The sequence below is a fragment of the Equus asinus genome, chromosome 6 (genome assembly GCF_041296235.1).
Source record: "Equus asinus isolate D_3611 breed Donkey chromosome 6, EquAss-T2T_v2, whole genome shotgun sequence".
In the NCBI taxonomy this organism is placed as follows: domain Eukaryota; kingdom Metazoa; phylum Chordata; class Mammalia; order Perissodactyla; family Equidae; genus Equus; species Equus asinus.
In genome coordinates this window covers 19,628,055-19,647,410 of record NC_091795.1, presented here as the reverse complement: position 1 = coordinate 19,647,410, position 19,356 = coordinate 19,628,055, and the positions used below count along the sequence as shown (strand labels likewise).

General features: G+C 52.5%; 1 long non-coding RNA gene across 1 annotated transcript in view; it reads left to right on the top strand.

Moving 5' to 3' along the window:
* The window catches only part of LOC106838541 (uncharacterized), a 304,473-nt gene that overhangs the window by 165,511 nt on the left and 119,606 nt on the right, over positions 1-19,356 (top strand). The window contains exon 4 of the long non-coding RNA XR_011503880.1: positions 4,018-4,167. This is a non-coding gene — a long non-coding RNA (uncharacterized lncRNA). The remainder of the gene's footprint in view (positions 1-4,017; positions 4,168-19,356) is intronic.

Below are 19,356 nucleotides of genomic sequence, written 5' to 3'. Positions count from 1 at the left end.
CAAAAATCGCTTTTAAGAAGCACTTCAGTGTGACTGCCTCTCCCTGGCGATTTTGCCAAGGCCAGGCAGGCCAGGTGTGCGTCTGGGGAGGACCCACATCTGCCACCACTGCCACCTGCCCTGCCTTCCACAATGACCCAGCCACATCCCCTCCCGGATTCCATAACCCGAGGCCACTGTCAGATGGCAACATTCTGGACCCCGTGCTGTCTCCTACCTCCCCACCTCTGCAGCACATGGGAACTATAAAGAATATGCTGCAGAGAGCTCTGCTTGTGGGTTTGGAATCCACGCCCATCCTGAGTTCTCACGCCCGCTGGTGAGTCTGCTAGGAAGGCATGGACGCTTTCCAATGTAGGACATTTATTACTTAGCACGCAGGGGACCGAGTGATGACATAGTAAGAACCTGAGCTGGCCTCCTCAGCTCCAGCCCTAATGTTCTTTCCCACTTTCCCTGGCTCAGCTCAACTCTCCCCTATGACCTAGACCTTGGGTGCTCTTGTACCCCAACACCCAGGTCATCTCTCTGCCACCATTCAGCTGCGTCTTCCTCAGCCCCACTCTGGCCTCGCCTTTACCCTGCACTTGGTTGACTTGGTGAACTCTCCGTGACAGTCTGGAGTCTTCTCTGCAAACAGATCATGCCAGGAAACGATCTCAGTCAATGCACGTCCAACCCACCACCTCCAGCTTCGCGCAGCTGGCCTCGGGGCTGGTGCCAAGGGGACTTCATGGCCCTTTGGACCCTGAAGCTGCTCTTGATCCCAATGACCAGACACACGCTTTCCCTTTGAAGTGTTTGTCTGCGAGGTAGACGTATTGAACCAAAACTCACGTGTGGGTTCTCGGGAGGGGTGCCCATGGATATCTGTTGGTTGCGCCTAATGCTTAGTTTGACAAATGTCTGAGGACCTTCTAACTGGAATGGCTCTCCGATGTGTCTGCAGATCTGTGACGAGGACCCAGCTCAGTTAGGACAGGGCAGGGCTGTGGGTTCAAACCTGCTCTCCCAGACGGCCCTTCTCCCTTCCTCCATGCGAGGCAGCATGGGGTGTATGCTTCAGACGGGCCTGGCTACGCATTGTCCCCCTGTCACTGCCTAGCTGTGTGCTCAGGGCAGGTTGCTCAGCCTGTCTGAGCCTTAGATTCCTCAGGCATCAGGTGGGGGTATACTCTCCGCTTCGCAGGGTTGCTGGGGGCTTCAAGGAGATCGTTGAGGTCCCCCATCAACTGAGGGCGTGGTGCCTCATTGACCCTTAATCCATTTTAACTACTTTCTCCTTCCCTCCACTTTCTTTGCATCAGAGTACTTATCTCTGCAAGTGACATTAGGCACCTCAGAGAACAGCCAGAACTGTCTTGTGTCTCCCCTGTTCCCAGGAACCAGGTAGTCCCTGGCCCAGGACCCATTCCAGCCCCTCACCCGGTGACCCCAGCGGCCTCTCCGGGGACCACCCTGTCTGAGGAAGCCCTACCTCAGGGAAGTGCTCTACCCAGCATCCTCACCTCATGCAAAGAGCTCGACTTAAGTCTGAAACCACAGCAAGTGAGAGCCAGGGGCCCTTGGAGCCTGAACCCTTCATTTTGCAGAGGCAGCAACAGACCAGAGAGGGCAGCAGATCTGCCCAGGTTGCCTAGCTTGTCAGCGTTGGAACCCAGGATGGAATCCACATAGCTCAACCTTTTTGGCACACTGCCCAGTACTTTCCTTCCAAATATCCTTCCAGTTGGTTTTTGGTTATTTTCCTTGGGAAGCGCACTGAAGCAATGAAGGACTCTGTGGGGATCTTCTAAGACGAGCCGGGTAAATTTTAGAAACTTCACTAAAAAGCAAAATGCCACACTGTGAAGAAAGTCTAGGGAGGGTGCTTGTTGGTGATGAAGCAGAGTGATGCGGTGAAAGCGCTGGCGAGGGCTCCTTCTATGGGCGCTGTGCTCGCTGCCCGCCGTGGCCGAGCACAGATGGAGTGTGGCCCGCTGTGGGCCCAGGGTTTCTTCCCCACCAACAGAGTCCTAGATTTCATTATTTGGCCGTGGCCTTGTACAAAGCTTGAGAGAGGAGGCGAGGTTTGCCTTTCTCAAACAGTCTTCACGTAGACAGAATTTACGTGGGAGTAACATCCCCAAGTGATGGTGCTCCGGGCCGGGCGGGTGGGTCTGCCGCTGTCCTGTGGTCGGCGGTGGGGAGGGGCGGCTGCCCTGGGGATGAACTGGCCACTGGCTGCTGCTCCTTTTCTACCTCTGCCTCTGGGATCTGGTATCTCCTTCCTGGACGCTGGAACTCATCCGCTGGACTGACCTCTGCAGCCAGAGAGGCCGCCCAGCCAAAGCAGGCCACCATTTGGGAAGGCCAGCCTCCTCCAGGGCAGCTGGAGACCGAGAGAGTCACGTGAGTTTAGACTCATACTGGATGGAGCCCGAAGCGGGGCTGCCCTGTTGCTGCCTCCCCAGTACCAGGCCTGGTGCACAGTAGGGCTGTTTCTCTTTGAGTAGCTGGCTGAGGGTGTCAGAGCTGGAAGGCGCTGTAGGCTTGCTGGGACATAGGAGGCTAAGAGAGCAACTGTGGGTTGCCTGAGGTCACACAGCTTGTTAGGGATGGTGCTTGAAGCATTTCAGGATGGATTCGGCATTTAGTCAACACATTTTTATTGGGCACGTACTGTGTGCCAGGAACTGTGTTGGAGCTAAAGGTACAGTCGAGAATAAATTAGCCTGTTCTTTCCCATTCTTCAACATTCAGCCAATTCCAGCAGACAGATGCTGAACAAATAAATAGAAATGAAATTATGTACATTGCTAAGAGAAAGTGTGCCCAGCTCAGGGGAGGGTTCTGCCAGGTGGTGGTGTTCAAGGATAAGGAGTGTCGGCTACAAGGCAGGAAGTGAGACAAGTGTCTCTGGTGAGAGAACAGCTTGTGCAAAGGCCCTGAGAAGGCCCACAGGCCTGGAGCAGGGGGGAAAGGATGAGTGGTAAGAGGCAAGGCAGAAAAGTTAGGGACCATGTGACTTAGGGTCCTGGGGGCCGGGAAGGGGCTTGGGTTTTATGGGATGTGTATCAGGACATCCCTGAAGGGACTGACGACAGGGTAACATGGTCTGACCTGCATTTTATAAAAGGCACCTGGGCGACTGAACTGATTGTGGAGAGAGAGGGGACTGGCAGATCAATAGGGGATGCTCGCAGAGGCAAGTGACAGGTGGCGTCCCGTTTGACCAAACAGATTGGTGATTGTGACAAGCTACTGGCATCTCTGGACTCAGTTTCCCCCATATGACAGGGGACCCTCGTGCCTCACAGCACTGTTACGGGAGCTGCAGGTTTGCCAGGGGCCCGCGCCCTGCCTGGCACCGAGGGAACACTGCTGCCCTTCCCATGATACCCTCCCTGTTGCTTTCAGGAGGAATGACCAAGGACCCAGGAACCCCAATCAGCTTTCCTTTTTGTTTGACGATGGAGGGAAGTTCTTAATTTTAAAGTGGGCATGTGTACCAGGCTATTGTCCCTGGGGTTGTGTTTTGTGTCTTGCTTAAAAAGTCCTTCCTTCCTCACTGTGAGGTCACGAAGATATTTCCCTTACGGTTGGAAAGTGTCATTTTTACACTTCGGTCTGTCATCCCTCTGGAATTTGCTTCTGACTGTGTGAAGCCCAGCTCCCTCCTGCTTGGCTGTGTGACTTAGAGCAACTCAGGGCCCCGTGGCCCCACCTGACAGATGAGAAGTCAGCTGAGGTCATCTCCAAGGCTGCGGCTGTGAGCTCTGGTCCTCCTTGCTGTGGCCTGCGACCAGCGTGATGCCCCAGAGAGCGTGATGAGGAGATGATTCCACAGATCTCCACGTGTCCTGCAAAAATGCAGCCGCATCCACATGGCGTTGGCTGTCCTCCCGCCTCTCTGCTGTTTTCTCTTCTAGAAACATAACAAAGCACCCCAAGGCAGGTTTCCCAAGGCCCACTTCCTGGCCAGAACTTCGCTTTAAATCATTCCTCTTTGACATTTTGGTTGTAACTGTATTGCAGGTACCAGGCCAAGGATGGGAGAAGCCTCAGTAACTAGAATTGCTGTTAAGACCACACATCCAGCTACATGGGCCTTCCTGGAGACTCCGACCTGCAGGATGTTTAAAGCTGTCCTTAAAGGAGGCTCGGAGAGGTGCCACAGCTGTCCAGGTTAGTGACCCCTCCAGGCGAAACATGTCTCTGAAAGCGAATGGCTGCTGATAAAAACAAACATGCAGAAAAATGAAAACCCAGTCTTCAGTGCTCACCCTGATTGCTATGACAAAGCCTAGGGTGGAAGATTGTCAGGCCAGCGCCCTGAGGCTGACCCAGCCCAGTGATAATGGCACAGGGGACAGTCAGTGAAGACCCTACAGTGGAGGGAGGGCCTGACGGAGAGGAGCTGATGTTCACAGTGGTCCCAGGGGTGGTGCAGGTAGGGAAACTCAGCCCAAACTCATTTAAGGAAGAAAGTGAATATGATCAAGATTCAGGGGCAGGGAGGGGTGGGGTCTTAGGGGACTCAAGGGTCGAGAAGGAGACTGGGAGGAAGTCTAGAAACAAAGCCTTTTACCCACTGGGTCCCAGGTCCTGCTAATGCAGAGACCAGCTGGTGTCTCTTTCCCAGTGGAAAATTCCTCTGGGGAGGGACTCTGATTGACTTAAAGCCTGTGATGTTAAAGTTTTGTCAACTGGCCTGAGCTACAGGCTGCTCAGATGTTTTGTCAAACATTATTCTGCATAGGGTGTTTTGGATGAGCTTAACATTCAAATGGATAAACTGAGTAAAACAGATTGCCCTTCCTAATGTGGGTGGGCCTCATACAATCAGTTGAAGGCCTGAATAGAACAAAAAGATTGACCCTCTCCTGAGTAAGAGACTTCCTCCTGCTTGACTGTCTTTGAGCTGGAACACTGGTCTTTTCTGGCCTTCAGACACAAGCTGAAACATTGGCTCTCCCTGGGTCTTGAGCCTGCCCGCTTTCGCACTGGAACTGACACCATCAACCCTTCTGGGCCCCAGGCTTTTGGACTCAGGCTGGAACCACATCCTCAGCCCTCTGGGGTCTCCAGCTTGCCAGCTGCAGTCTTGGGCTGCAGTTCTCAGTTTCCATAGTCACATGAACTGATTCCTTATAATAAATCACTTTATGTGTGTGTGTACCCCGTTGGTTCTATTTTTCTGGAGAACCTGACAAATACGAATTCCCATGGATCACCTGGGTTACCTGAGGCCCACCTCTGTACTGGGGGAGGCAGATCCCAGACAAGGGGACATCATGAGCTGACCAGACACCCAGAGGGGTCTGCAGTGGCCATTTCACACCAGGAGGAGCAGGAGACCCCCTCCTCGGTGTTCCAGGAGCAGGCTGCCCATACATGCATGTTATGATGTGTGTGTGTGTGTCCGGTCTCTGCACTCCCCAAGGCCAGTGGTTCGGCCCTTGGATAGTCCTTAAGCCTTTGTATGTTGAGGCAGAGCCCAGGGCTGGCACGTGGACAATGCTCAAGTGTGGCTTTTGAATTAATCAGGACTGAGTGGCAGTAGGCATGCGGGGCTGGAGGATCCCAAGCCAGCCTGACTGGCAGTGATGAGAGGGCCTGCAGTCCCGCATTCCCTCCCCTGGGACACACGCAGAGGCTGCCCCATCTGCCCTTGCCTTACATTAAAGCACAGCCATGTCCCCAGGGCCTCTGGGCGGGTTCTGCAGGGTCAGCCGGCCAGTGCAAGACTCCAGGGCAGGCTTCCTCCGAGCCCAGCACCGGGGCGTGTCGTTGCTGTTCTCAAATGGTTTTAAACACTGTAGAAACCCAGGGGCCAGGCCAGGACTGTGATGTTCTCTTTCATGCAACACTAGCCTGCAGGCCGAGTAACCCTGGCCAAACCCCGGGGCAGCATCCGTGAGCCGGAAGCGTACCCCGGCCAGCCACGGCTCGTCTTGCACCATCACTGGATTGCAGCATTCCCTCTGCTCCCTTACTTCTAGAACTCCTTGTTCAGCAGCTAGAACCATCCTAACCACAGTAGGAGGAGGTGTCAGCAGGAAACAAGCACAGGACACTCAGCACTCCTGCCGTGCCTGCCCCAGGCCCCAGTGAGCCCTCAGCCCTGGGCCCTGAGGCTTTGGGGCCTTCCTTCCTTCTGCTTCCTCTTAATGGGAGTCTGTCTCTTTCTCCCATCCATGTGTGTCCACCTTCAGTGAACTGCTCCATGATATCAGCTGTGGTGTGGACCCTGGTGGAACCCGGGTCATGCATTTGCTGTCTCTGATCTGATGGTTGTGGGCGTCCTCAGATGCCATCCCCCAGAGTCACATAGCCATAGGGCTTGAAAGCCTGAAGATCATCTAGTGATGTCTAAGCTCCTCCCTTGACTAAGGTAGAAAGTTCTAGAGGCACATGCCCAGGGCCAGCAGTGAGGGGCCCAGAGACACTCGAAGCGTCCTCCACACCTCCTTGCCAGAGTATTTCTCCCCCATGGAGCTGCATCTCACTAATGGCCACTGCTATTCATCCTCATGCTCCTTCCAGAACTGCCATGAGCGACGTGCTTGTGCACATGGTGGCACCGTCTGTACGGGGGTGAATGTGTCCCCCCAAATCCATGTCCCCTAGAACCTCAGAATTTGGCCTTATTTAGTAATAGGGTCTTTGCAGATACAATTAGTTAAGAAGAGGCCATACTGGAGTAGGGGGGGGGCCCTGATTCAATGGTTGGTGTCCTTATGAGAAAGGAAAACAGAGACCTAGAGAGGCAGGCAGACAGACAGACAGACACACACAGAACGCCATGTGAAGACAGAAGCAGAGATTGCAGTGATGCAGCCACAAGTCAAGGACTGCTGGCAACTGCCAGAAGCTAGAAGAGGTGAAGAAACATCCTCCCTTAGGGCCTTGAGAGAGAGAGAGCGCGGCCTGGCTGACAGCTTGCTCAGACTTCAGCCTGAAGAGCTGTGAGAGAATAACTTTCTGTTGTTATTAGTCGCTCAGTTTTGGGTTGTTTGTGTGGCGGACCTAGGAAACCAACCAGGCACTCACACACAGCCAGCTTACATCTTCACGTGCTTCCGCCTGACTTTCCTCCTTTCAATTTGCGTATTTCCTCCCTACAAACCTCACCCAACTGCCCTGAGAGCAGATCGCTGGCCAGGAGACTCTCTGAACGGCCTGTGGTGACCAGTTTAAAATCCGCTTCCTGATCGCTGCAGACGTGTGTAGGGATCCATTTCCATTTTTGCACATAAAAGTTCTGTGATGTTTCCCAGGGTGTGGTGGATGTGGAGATTGGCAAGATGGTGGCAGGTGGTGTGTTCGTGATTTTATTTTAATAGTCATATACAAATTTTAACGAGATTTGGAAAAAGTGCAACTTGCACATCAAGTCCATTATTTCATGGATATTATTGCTTAAGAAAAGCCTGAGTAAAAATGGAGTTAAAGTTGATCTGAAGGGAAATATTAGGTAAATGTGGCACATGGTGGCACATGAATTGCTGAAATCTGGGCAGTACTGGAGTGGATGAAGCAGGATTGCTTTGGGGTCGGACAATTCTGCGTTCAAATTCTGGTTTTCCTACTGGTGCTGAGACCCAGTGGCAAGCATTGAATCTCTGAACTTCAGATTTCTCTTCTGCATGATCATTTCTCTTCTTATGATCATCATCATAATGATCATGAGTCCTTTCTCTGAAGGATTCGGACAAAGGGTGAATGGCAATGAGCGTAGCATGGTGCCTGGCATGTGGGGATGCTCAGCAGATGAGGCGTCCTTCCTGTAATCCTGTGAGGGTCCTCCTGCAGTGCTCAGCAGGGCTCTTATTCATGGTCCATGCCACTCCTGTCCTCCTCCTCCCAGAACCTTGTCTGGACCATAGGAAGCAGCAGGCTTGTCCTGGTGAGGAGGCCGAGGCCCTGCTTGGTTGCCTGGGCAACAAGAGGAAGGCATGTGGGCACTTCATGAGGAATGACAGCTCTCCTTAGCCCCTACCTCCTGGGTCACCTTCCGACCTGGAAGCGTCACACTGAAACCATCCTTTCACTTTGGAGCTTTGGAATAAATGCATCTTGAGTCACCCTGGCAGTGAGCAGGGCAGAGGGATGCCTGTTACACTATGAGAATGTGCTGGAACATGTTTTCTGGAAAGTTCTCGAAAGTAGGCAGGTAGCCCTCTTTCCTAGACAGTGCTGGAAAGATCCTCCTCCAGACATCTGCCCATGAAGAAGGTCTTGTCCAGAGGCCCAAGTGCAGCATCCGCAGGGCCACCAGCTGGCCCCTGGTGCACTAATACATGGTTGCCCCATCCCAGAGCTGCAGGAGCTGTGGCATATGGGCATCTTGCCTGGATACTTCCTGGATTCCCAGGCCCACCATGATCCCACTGTCAAGGTCTCTTCCAAATGTAAATGGCAGACCCTAGACACACGGCCGTGGGCCGTCTGCAAGCTCCTGCTGCCCCCTACATTCTGGTGCCTCCCACACTATCAACTACTGAAGAATGTTTTTTAAACTGACTTTAAATTAACACACTTTTTTTCCCCACAACTTTGCCTCGTCTAAGTAATACTATCATTAAAATTCTGGGCTTCATTTGACATATTTGTGATATTTATCTGGCAAATATCTGATATTAATTTATGTGACTTTTTTATTGCAGGAAAATATACATCACATAAAGTTTACTATTTTAACTATTTTTAAGCATACAGTTTAAGGTCCACAATTTTTAACCGATTTTTTTGTTTTCCCCTCCCCACAGCCCCAGGACATAGCTGTATATTCTAGTTGTAAGTCCTTCTAGTTCTTCTGTGTGGGCTGCTGCCACAGCATGGCTACTGACAGACGAGCGGTGTGGTTCCGTGCCCGGGAACTGAACCCGGGCCGCCAAAGCAGAGCCAGCCGAACTTTAACTGCTAGGCCATCAGGGCTGGCTCTCTAATCGATTTTAAAATACCGACATTGAGTAAGGCTTAGGTAGGTTGGGGAAATTCACCTCTGCTCGTAGGGCTGTTAAGGGGCTAGTTGGAGATTTGAATCCCCTGCCTGGTCCCAAAGCTGTACTCGTCATGATAACAATAATAACCAGAGGAAGAAGAGCAATCACAGCAACAATTAACATTTATGGAGCGTGGACTATGTGCCAGCGTTGTTCTAAGTACTTTAAACACCATACACATTTATAATCTCATGTACGTTTACATATCTATACACTTATATATAATTCATTTATACTTATATTTATAATTTCACATATACCCTTGAGTGTGTGTATATCCATGTTTATGTAGAAACATGAAAGCTCATTTAATCCTTAGGTCAACCCTGGGAGGGGGGTACTATTTCCACCCTCATTTCGCAGATGAGGAAACGGGCCTGGAGAGTCGAGCTGTCCAAGGCCACGCAGCCACTTGGAGGAGCTGGGAATGTAGCGCAGATGTGTGGCCCCGGGCTTGTGTTGTAGCCCCACTCGGACCTCCCTCTGCTGTGGGCTAAGGAGTGTTAACTGATGGAGGCCTCTCCCGACACCCTGCAATGGCACCCACCCCAAACAGGACACTCGGCTGTGTGTGTGGCATCAGTCCCTCTCATCCGGAGAGGAGCATGGGGCAAGCCGATCCCAGCCTGGGCCTGAGACAAGGCAGAGAGGGAGATGCACAGGCCTCAGAGGTCCTGGCTGCCCCTTGGTGACAGGCAGTGTGCATTTGTGCACCAGAGAGTCTGGAAGGGCAGCCAGCCGCCCTGAGGCTTAAGGAGGGAACCGTCCCTTCAGGACTGACCCTGTGACCCTCAGCTCATCCCCAAGGACCCGCTGCAAAGATGAGCCTTGGTATAAATCAAGAACCAGCCAAACCCTTGGAGAGAATGGGTCTGTGTGTGGCCTGGGAGGGGCAGGGGTGTCCCTAGGGGCTTCAAGAGGAGTCTCCATTGTCCCAGAGGCCGTGGAATGAGGAAGCAGGCTGTGAGCAGGACCCAGCTGGCTGTAGGCGCGTTCCTGCTGCAGCACCAGCCCGGCTTGCCAGCAGCAGGCACTGTGCATGCACAGCCCTCTGCAAGCCAGTGGCTCTTGTGAGCTGCACCTCCGGGCGGGGGTGGAGGGCAGGTTTCTGGCTGGTTTATGGAGAGCCTGCTTTTCCGTCAGGCCCATATCTGTTACCTTTCAGCTGCATCAGCTGAGTTTCAGTATTTGTCTTCTGGTTCTGGCTCCTGGCCTGCGTCTCTAGCCAGGAGAGCTAGAGCCGGGCTCCTGGAGACGCGCGCCTGGCAGCACTCAGGAAAACAAATGACGGCTGGGAGCTGGTGCTCGTGCTTGCAGCTTGCTCCTGTGGATGAGCAGCTGACACTGGCAGGATAGTCCCACGGCATTGCCTCCCCCGTGGCTACCACGTTGCAAACATCTGGGGGGTTTTGTGCTGCTTTTACAAGAAGCTTCTGTTTTCATGGGGCATTCTAAGAGTACTGTACTTAGAAGACAGTTTTCTTTGTTCCCCAGAACATCTGACAAGATACACGACGGGCAATGATTCTGCCTTTTCTTCTCCAGTGTTCGAGCCACCCCCCATTCATACCCAGCAAGGCCCTCGGCCTGGAAGATGCCCATCATTATTACGTGGCTAAGACGGAAGGAGATGGGCATGAAGACGGAGCTGGGAGGGGCCCGTCTCTGCTCTCCCCATTGGCAGGCCCACTCACACAGCAGAGCAGAGGGGCCTGAAGAACCTCACCCTGTCAGCTATGAAGGGCTGGCCGTTCTCTGCGGCCACAAAGACACAGAGGGGGCTCCACACCCCAGTTTACAGAGGCCCCAACACTGGACATCTTTCCTGAATGGCTGTGTGCCCAGCAGACCCTTGCAGGCTGGCATGGGGCAGGCATGGAGCAGAAGGCCCTGCCGGCCCCAAGCCTAGCTCAGACCTAACTAGGTTGCAGACATGTGGGGGACCCACCTTCATGCCACTGGGTCCCTGCTTCCATGTCTATAAAATGGGCTCATGGTGCCAGTCTCAGCAGGAGAGTTGGGAGATTGAGAGAATGGCTGTGTGATGGGGCTTAGCACAGACAGAAGGGGCCTGTGTCAGCTCCACAGCTCGCTCTCAGCGAAGTGCGCACGGTGCTCAGCTGGGGCCATCTTCAGAAACATCCATTCACCTGGGCCAGAGCTGAATTTCGGGCCTGAAATATGGTCCTTATCCTACCAACCTAACACCCCCAGTAGCCCAGAACAGCCCGATGCCCTGTTGTTTCAGTGGAGAAAGGCAGGCTGGGCTCCAGCTAAGGACACAGGGCATGGGAGCCAGCCAGCAATAAACCCAAGGCTTCCAGAACTGACCCATAGAGAGGGGTCCCGCCCCACCCACCCCTCACCACTGCCACACTCCTATGTGTACACATGCACAGACAGGCACATTCACACACATGCACACACATACACAGACACACACTCACTCATGTACACACACAGACACTCACACTCGCACCGCCAGCAGGGCCTGGCCCGTAGACAGGGTTGGCCTTATGAACTAAGAGAAACAGACCTTTGTCCATCATCTGCTCGTGTTCCTCCTGGGCACCAAGGGGTGTGGCCAAGGGCTGCCTCAGAACTGCAGAGTCCCCAGGCAAGTGATTTTGCAGTCAGGGCCCAGCGAGGGGGGGGTGTCCAGTTGCCCCTGGTGGCATCAGGCCCCTTGTGCACACACGGCACCCTGCAGCACATCCTCTGGCCATGCACTCTGGCCGTGCACATCCCTCTGCGTGGAAGCCACTATCCTTATTTCCCTGTAACTCACCTGACACCTCTGGCCCCAGGAGGATCCTGACACAGGCTGACATTCCTGGAGCCCCACTGTCCTGTCTGCAGGACGTGGCACGAGTGACTGTCACTGAAGGCTGGGGCCAAGAGAGGTGACCTGTGGTGGACCCTGTGGCCCACAGGAAAGAACAATGAAATATTGAATGTAGGTCATCACTGGTCAGTCCCAGCACAGAACTTGTCATGGGCAGTCTTCTGAGCCACCAGCCTCAGGGCTCCAGCTGTGGGAGCCAGTTGACCATCCCTCTGGGAGTCTGCAGCAGTTGAGGTGACATTGCCCACCCCTGCTGTCCCACAAGCTGCTGCCCAATACAGATTCCCAGTGAGGAAAGGTCATTAGCCCCTCCCAGGCCCAGGGTGCTCCGTTATCCCTTCATCATGCCAGGTCCTGCAGCCAGAGGACTGAGGCACCACGATAGTCCAGCCTCAGTCAGGGACCTCCCTTGTGGGCAGAGGAGCTGGATGAGTTACTGGAATCGATGCAAGAAAAAGCAGTATCAGTATCTCCACATCGCCCCTACTTGTCCTCCCTCAGGTGTCAGCCTCCAGCTGTGTGGCTGACCACTCCCCCCCTCCTCCTCTCACCAGCCCCCAGGCCCCGTTGCTCACTTCTGATCCTTTTCCTGCAGAGCAGATTATCTCTAGACCCTGGTCCCTCGGGGCCTCAGGCCTCCCTATCCATACCCCAAAATGCATTACGGTGCTCTGCTAACAAAAGGAGTTTCCCACCACCACAGCTATTAAAAAGAAAAAAAGACGGGTGCTTATAATTGCACGGTTTTTCTTGTCGTTTTTCTTTGTTTTGTTTCTTGAACATTTCTCGGATCAAAGTCTTAAGCAAGATTCCTTTTGTCCTCGACCAGAGAAAATCCCAAGGGTGATTTTTAAACCTTTCAAGGAGGGGAAAAGTAGAGGTTACCAGAGTTAACCTGAGGTTGAGAATGAAAGATGACTCGCACAGGTAGCAGAATGACGGTCTGGGGTGCGGTCACCGGTCGCTGATCAGATGAAGCGGGTCTGTCTTAGGAGTCACAGAATCAGATGGCAGGTCTTGGTTTCCCTGCTGCTGCTTCTCTCGAGAGGCTTCTCTCTGTATCTGTTGGAACCTTTTCTGTGAGTGAAGAAAAGGGACTGTGTTGGCCCCTATAATTAACAGAAGACGCAGGGACACTGCTGGATCCAGATGCACCCCCTCCCCACACGGTGAGGTCTTCCTCTGGCTCCATCTGGGGTGAGACCTCAGGCCCCCCTTTCACAGTTCCAGCTTAGGCTCATTGGGGGGTTAGAAAGGCTTCTAAAAGCAGAGAGCATCTCTGAGATCAAGGCCTTAATGGGCACTGGCCAGATCTAACAGCTACACCCACACAGCAAGTTACAGCACTCAAACTTGGGGCCCTTCCAGTGTGAGGCTGTCTGTCATAGACGAGACACTGGCTAGGGGCTCCTACTACCTTAGGCCTCGGTTAGGAGCTGAACCAAAGGAGAAGCAAGGCAAAACTAGGTGTTTGGGAGCAGGAGAGGCAGGCTCATCCAGCACAGGGAGCCTCCTTTGCCACCAAAGCCGTGCTGACGACCTTCATCCCCGACGCACAGCCTGTCTCCCCCTTCTTTGCAGGGCTCCATCTCAGTCTCCCAGCCGGTCGACTTGATGGGGTGGCCTTTATTAAATGACTGTTTCACTTTTCATCTGATAAAGCCAGACCACGAAAGTCATTACCTGCTAAGGGACAAATAGCAGCAGTGCAAATACACGCACACACAAACACATGTGTGCACGTAGGAACAGGCATGCACACACACCACGGTCATGAGGATACTGGTGGGGGGCATTTCATGCCAATGAAGGAAGTTAAATATACTTATTGGAGAGAAAACCCAGTCATGGGCCTACCATTCCCATCACAGAAGAGAAAAACCTGTGGTCGGTGTCCCACTATCAGATCTGTAGTTGAATCACAGGATGTGTTTCATTTTATCCACACATTATCACAGAGACCCATTGGTGCCAGCTACGTAGATTTCATGCAGACTCTACAGAACGCAAGAGAGAATAAAACAACCTTTCATCAGCTTAGGACCACAGTGTGGAAAAAGCCTGCCCAGCTGGAAAGGGGAAGACAGCACAGTGAGGAGCCAAGGAAATCTCTTTGAGAAAAAAAATAGTAACCCTCTCTACTTTTCCCCTAAACTGACAAATTTGACTTGTCAGATGCAAGTTCAACTTGTGGACAATCCACTCACGACTGATAATCTCCATAGTAACTGCTGTGTCACGTGATGACACAGAAGCAATAGAGAGAGAGCCAGAGCAGCTTTCCAGACTGCTTTTCTTCTGGTGGATTCCACAAGGTCACCCTAATTAACAGGAACAGAATTGAGACCTTGGTTGAAGCCATTGGCAGACATTCTTAAAGAAGAAGGAAGATAATCTAGCACCTTCTCTTCCTGTTCTTGGGGCCCTGTGCCAGGATCGGGGGGCCCCAGCGTGGTCTCCCCCTCCCCCTCCCTCCTAATATGCTGAGCTCCAAGCGGTACTTCTAAAGGCAGCTCTTTGTAGAGTCGTGTCTGGAGGAAAACTCTTAATTCTTCCCCTGAAGCTTTTAAAATATTAGAAACTGGTGAGAGAGGGAGTCAGGAATACACCAGAATGATCTCAAGCCCTCTTTTTAATTAGGATTATAAATTTCTACTTCTTTAATTTCCGACTGCTTCTCCCTGCAAAATACAGCTATAATGTATTGAAGGCCCTCCATTCGTGACGACATTTGTTCTTATACGAGAAAATGCTCTCTGCTTCCCGAGGCGTATCTCCTTTAGCCGGGTTTAATGGAGGTCTGCTGACTTGATGAGGGTGGAAAGTTCATTCATTTTCATACATTAAAAAAATGAGATGCCTCTTGCCTGCTGAAAAACATTCGTGACTCGCTCCATCTAGGAGGTGACAGGGCTGCCTGCCCACATGGGCCCTGCCCGGTCATGCTCAGTGGCCGCTGCTGCCCTCTCCACAGCTGGCATCGGCCTGGGGAAATCTGTGTCCAGGCCACTCAGGGAGCCCTGCTTGTCCAAGTCTCGAGTGTTTTGCTTTGTCTGCCACGGGACAATTGCCCCATTGTCTCCAGGTTAACGAAGTTTTTGGTCAAACACAATGATTTCAAACATCTCTTAGGCCTCTTTGCCCTTCATCTGGGACTGACTGGTCCATGAATCCCTTTGGAATTGCCTCCTCTGAGTCTGTTCCACGAAGTTGGTGCATGCCTGGGCGGGGTGGGGGGAGGCGGTTAATCCACCCCATTGGCCACGGCTGCCAGCCTGGAGCAACCCCAACTCCCAAGCAAACTGTGTGTGTGAGTATGTGCGAGCTGTGCAAATGAACGAGAATCACCCAAATGAGAACAAGCAGAGGCTATTTATCTGGAGCTTGCTCTAGCAAGGGAGTCAGCCACCATCACTTGTGCTTGGCGGACACTGAGGCAGGCAGGGGAGTGGGAAGCCTCATGGCGGAAAAGGGGGAGGCCCCAGGTGTGCCCTGATCGGAGGCTGTTGGTGAGGGGAAGCTGCAGGCGGGCCAACTAGCTGGACGCTGGGCATCCTAGGAGATTGGTTAGGGGTGCTCGCTGACCTTTCTCAGGCACTGCTTGGAATAGGGGATCATACATTGGAGGACACCTTTGGGTACCAGGTGGGCCAGAATGGGAACCACGAAACAGGCCTAGGTAGCCTCCAGGTATGCCCACCTCCGGCTTCTTTTTCTTCCCCACTCCACCCCACTCCGAGGAGCCATCTCTCCGCCATTCCCACCTACTCGCCCTACTTCAGTGTCTTGTCTTGAGACTCACCGCTTTTTACCAAGGGAAGAGTTATTAGGAAGGCAGTCAAGTTTATTCTATTTTTAACCAGGAGACAAAGCCCCAAGACAAGAACTAAGTCCCTAGCATGAAATGTCAGATAGATACCTTGCAGCAGGTGGTGGTTCTGAAATGCCACAGTCCAGATGGCAGCCAACTCCACCCACATGTCCGGCGGGCCACAGTATTCCCAGACGTACTCCTTGTTTAGACAAGCAGTTTCTGCCCCCAGTAGCATGCCTTCAAGCAGCAAAATGATTCTAGATCTTCCCAGAGGTCACAGGCTGGAGGCTGGGGGGCCACATTCAGTCTGGAGATATGTTTTGCTTGGCACACATGAGTTTTAAGTATTTTAATCACTTGTCAAGATTTAAAAATCAAGGAGCTTGCCTTTCACATAAAAAAATCTGTATTTTCCAACTTCTCTTAGAAAAAAGGATGATCTGGCAAGTGTGGGTCATCTTCCCACATGAGGATGCTCAGCAGAAGAGCAGGGGCACCTTCCTCTTCTTTGCCACCGTCTCCGATTGGCCTGCGGTTTTCTCTTGTACGTCACTGTCATGGGCAAAATGTTTGTGTCCCCGCCAAATTCATGCGTTGAAATCCTAACGCCCAAGGTGATGGTATCAGGAAGTGGGGTCTGCGGCGGGTGACTAGGTCCTGAGGGCAGAGCCCCCATGAATGGACTAGGGCCCTTCTAAGAAGAGGTCAGAGAGCTGGCTTGCTCTCTTTCCATCATGTGAGGACACAGTGAGAAGGCAGCCGTCTCAAGCTGGGAAGACGTTGTTCATCAGAACTTGACCACGCTAGCACCCTGACCTTAGACTTCTGGCCTCCAGAACAGTGAGAAATAAATTTATGTTGTCTATAAGCCACCCAGTCTGCAGTACTTTGTTAGAGCAGCCCAAGCTAATAAGGTCGCCTACATGATCCACTGGGCATTTGACCAGAACAACTCATTGATAGCTGGGAAAAAACCGCATATCCCTTGCCCCAGAAGGCTTTGTTTCCGGTGCTCGAATGCAGCTCTACGGGGGATTTTGGGCATTAAAGAGCCAAGTGGTGGTGTAGGGTGACCTCACACCTTTGACCTGTCCTCCTTTGGGTTGAGATGGATGGGTATGGTTCCTGGGACGCCTCTCTCTTGATCCTTCTCTCCCTTCCCATGAGAAATGTCTCTTATTATCTCAGAAACAGAGAGGACTGCTGGGGAAGGAGAGGTCAGTCAGACGACGTTTGCATAGCCCAGAGTGAATATCTGAGAGATTGGATGGGAATGTTCTGGATGCCTGCCACATGCCATGCTGAGCAGGGGGTGGTGAGTGGTTAAGGCACCAGTTGCAGAGTCAGCTGTGTGACCCCCACCTCTCAGAGAGCCTCAGTTTCCTCATCTGTCAAATGCCCTCACTGGGTGTGTGCAAAATGTGGCTAATACAGAGCACGGTTGACTGTCAATTGTACCCATCAGGATAGGCTGGTTATGCGGTGGTAATAAATGAACCCAAAACTCAGTGTCTGCACCAGCTCAGGTTTATCTCTTACACGTGCTACATGTCTGTCTTGAATCAGCAAAATGCTGTCTGTATCACCCTCGTTCAGGGGTGCGGGGTGATGGAAATGTGCCCTCAGGAGTGCCATTAGTCTCCGTGACAGGGGCAAGAGGATATGGTGTATCCGGCCCTGCGCTTACCAGCTTATTCCCAGAAGGGACACCTGTTATCTTAACTCCCACTTCATTGGCCACAGGAAGTCACACGTCTCGTCTAACTTCAAAGAATGGCCCCAAGCCTTGTGATTCCAAGCGCCAACCCATTCCCTCACAGCACAGCCGGCTCCCCGGTTCTCACACCCTGTCCCACTGATCACTTCCACGAAGACCTTCTGGAGTCGCTTGCCCTAGGAGATGGAAGAATACTTCCTTCCTCAAATTTTAGGCCTAATAATGAAGTGATCATGACGTACCTCAATAAAACAACCCCAAAGACAAGACGCCTCCTTTGCATCAGCATATAAGCCCATCTTCTTCACAGCCAACCGAGACTTCTCTCGGGTTTCAGTTGGATGAGCATGTGGACAGACTCAGTTTGTTGGCGCCACACCCACGTGTAATAGTCTGACCCCGATGGCAGAGCCGGGCCGAGTGGACGAGGGAGGGCTCTGCTCAACCCAGGGTTCCCCTGAAATCAAGACAATTCTCCCCTTGACTTGAGATGGTGAAAGGTGCAGAGAACGCTGTTGATACTGCTTCCAAGGCCTCGCAGGCGCTGGCCTCTTTTCATTGTCATGTAAAGACCTCCGTGGAGGATGATACGTAGGCTCTAGGGGTGCGACAGAGAACTCTGGGCAAGCATCACCTCCACCCTTAGCTCTCAGTCTCCTCCTCAACAGGGAGCAGAAAGTGCTGTCTCTCCACTACCCTGGGACCCCAGAAGGTGTGGATGGATGTCGAAGGCCTCTCTGATCTCCATCCCTCAGATGCCACACAGCGTCCTCCTGAGGCCACTGTGGGGAAGGCCAGGGAGAGCCGGCTCCAAAGGCTGCGCTGTAACTCACAGGACCAGGAGACCCCACCCGCTGCACTGTGCCTGCTGGCCCTTGGGACATTCTCCTATGAAAAAGAAAGGGGAAAACACTTTTATTTTTTTTTGAGGAAGATTAGCCCTGAGCTAACATCTGCTGCCAATCCTCCTCTTTTTGTTGAAGAAGACTGGCCCTGAGCTAACATCCGTGCCCATCTTCCTCTACTTTATATGTAGGATGCCTGCCACAGCATGGCTTGCCAAGTGGTGCCATGTCTGCACCCGGGACCCAAACCGGCAAACACTGGGTGGCCAAAGTGAATTGTGAGCCCTTAACCGCTGCGCCACCGGGCCGGCCCCTGGGAAAACACTTTTGAAAATGATTTTGGAAATGCTCTTCCAGATGGCATCGCCGAGGTGCTGCTTGTTGAGAGCTCATCCTAGCCTGGGTCCTCTTCTCAGCACTTTATGCGCATTCCTTCATCTATCTCCACAAAGCCCTATCAGATAATGGCTATTATTATTATCGCTGTTTTAGAGGAAAAGATTATTCTTAGCTCAGGGTTGTCTGAATCTTACAAAAACACCAAGAACTGCACTGGCTCCAAAATATCCCCCCTTTGGGCTGTGTCTGCTGTGAGACAGGGTACCTCTCTCCTCACAGCCCCTGCGTTCCACGGGGCAGCACCCCGCCTCCTCCTTTCTCCTGTCCTCGCTGTCCCCCTCATCTGTGGCAGGCCCTCATGGGAGGCCTGGATGCCTCTGGTCCTCCCCCTCCCTGCATGAAGTCATTTAAAGAGGTCAAAACCGCACAGAGCTAGAAATGGCAAGACTGAGACTCAAACCCAGCCAGCCAAGCTCTGAGCCACTGCACTGTGCCACCTCCTATTATAATAGGATCATATTATAACCCAAATTTGAAGGACCACCCACTGCTTTCTTTATTGGATCCTTCCAATAAACTGGTCATGCTGGTAGCACAATTCCCCAAGGAAATAGAAAATGACAATTCTAAAATAAATCTGAAGGACACACCCAGCCACAAAGTGGGAGGCGTTTTGCACAAATACAACCAGAGCCTTCTCTCTAGCTGGTCTCTGCTCAGGGCTAAGAATCCAGGACTCAGCCCCTAGGGGAGGGAGGTAGAGGCCGGGAGAGAGGCAAGAGGTGCCAGCTGGCAGCAACAGACAC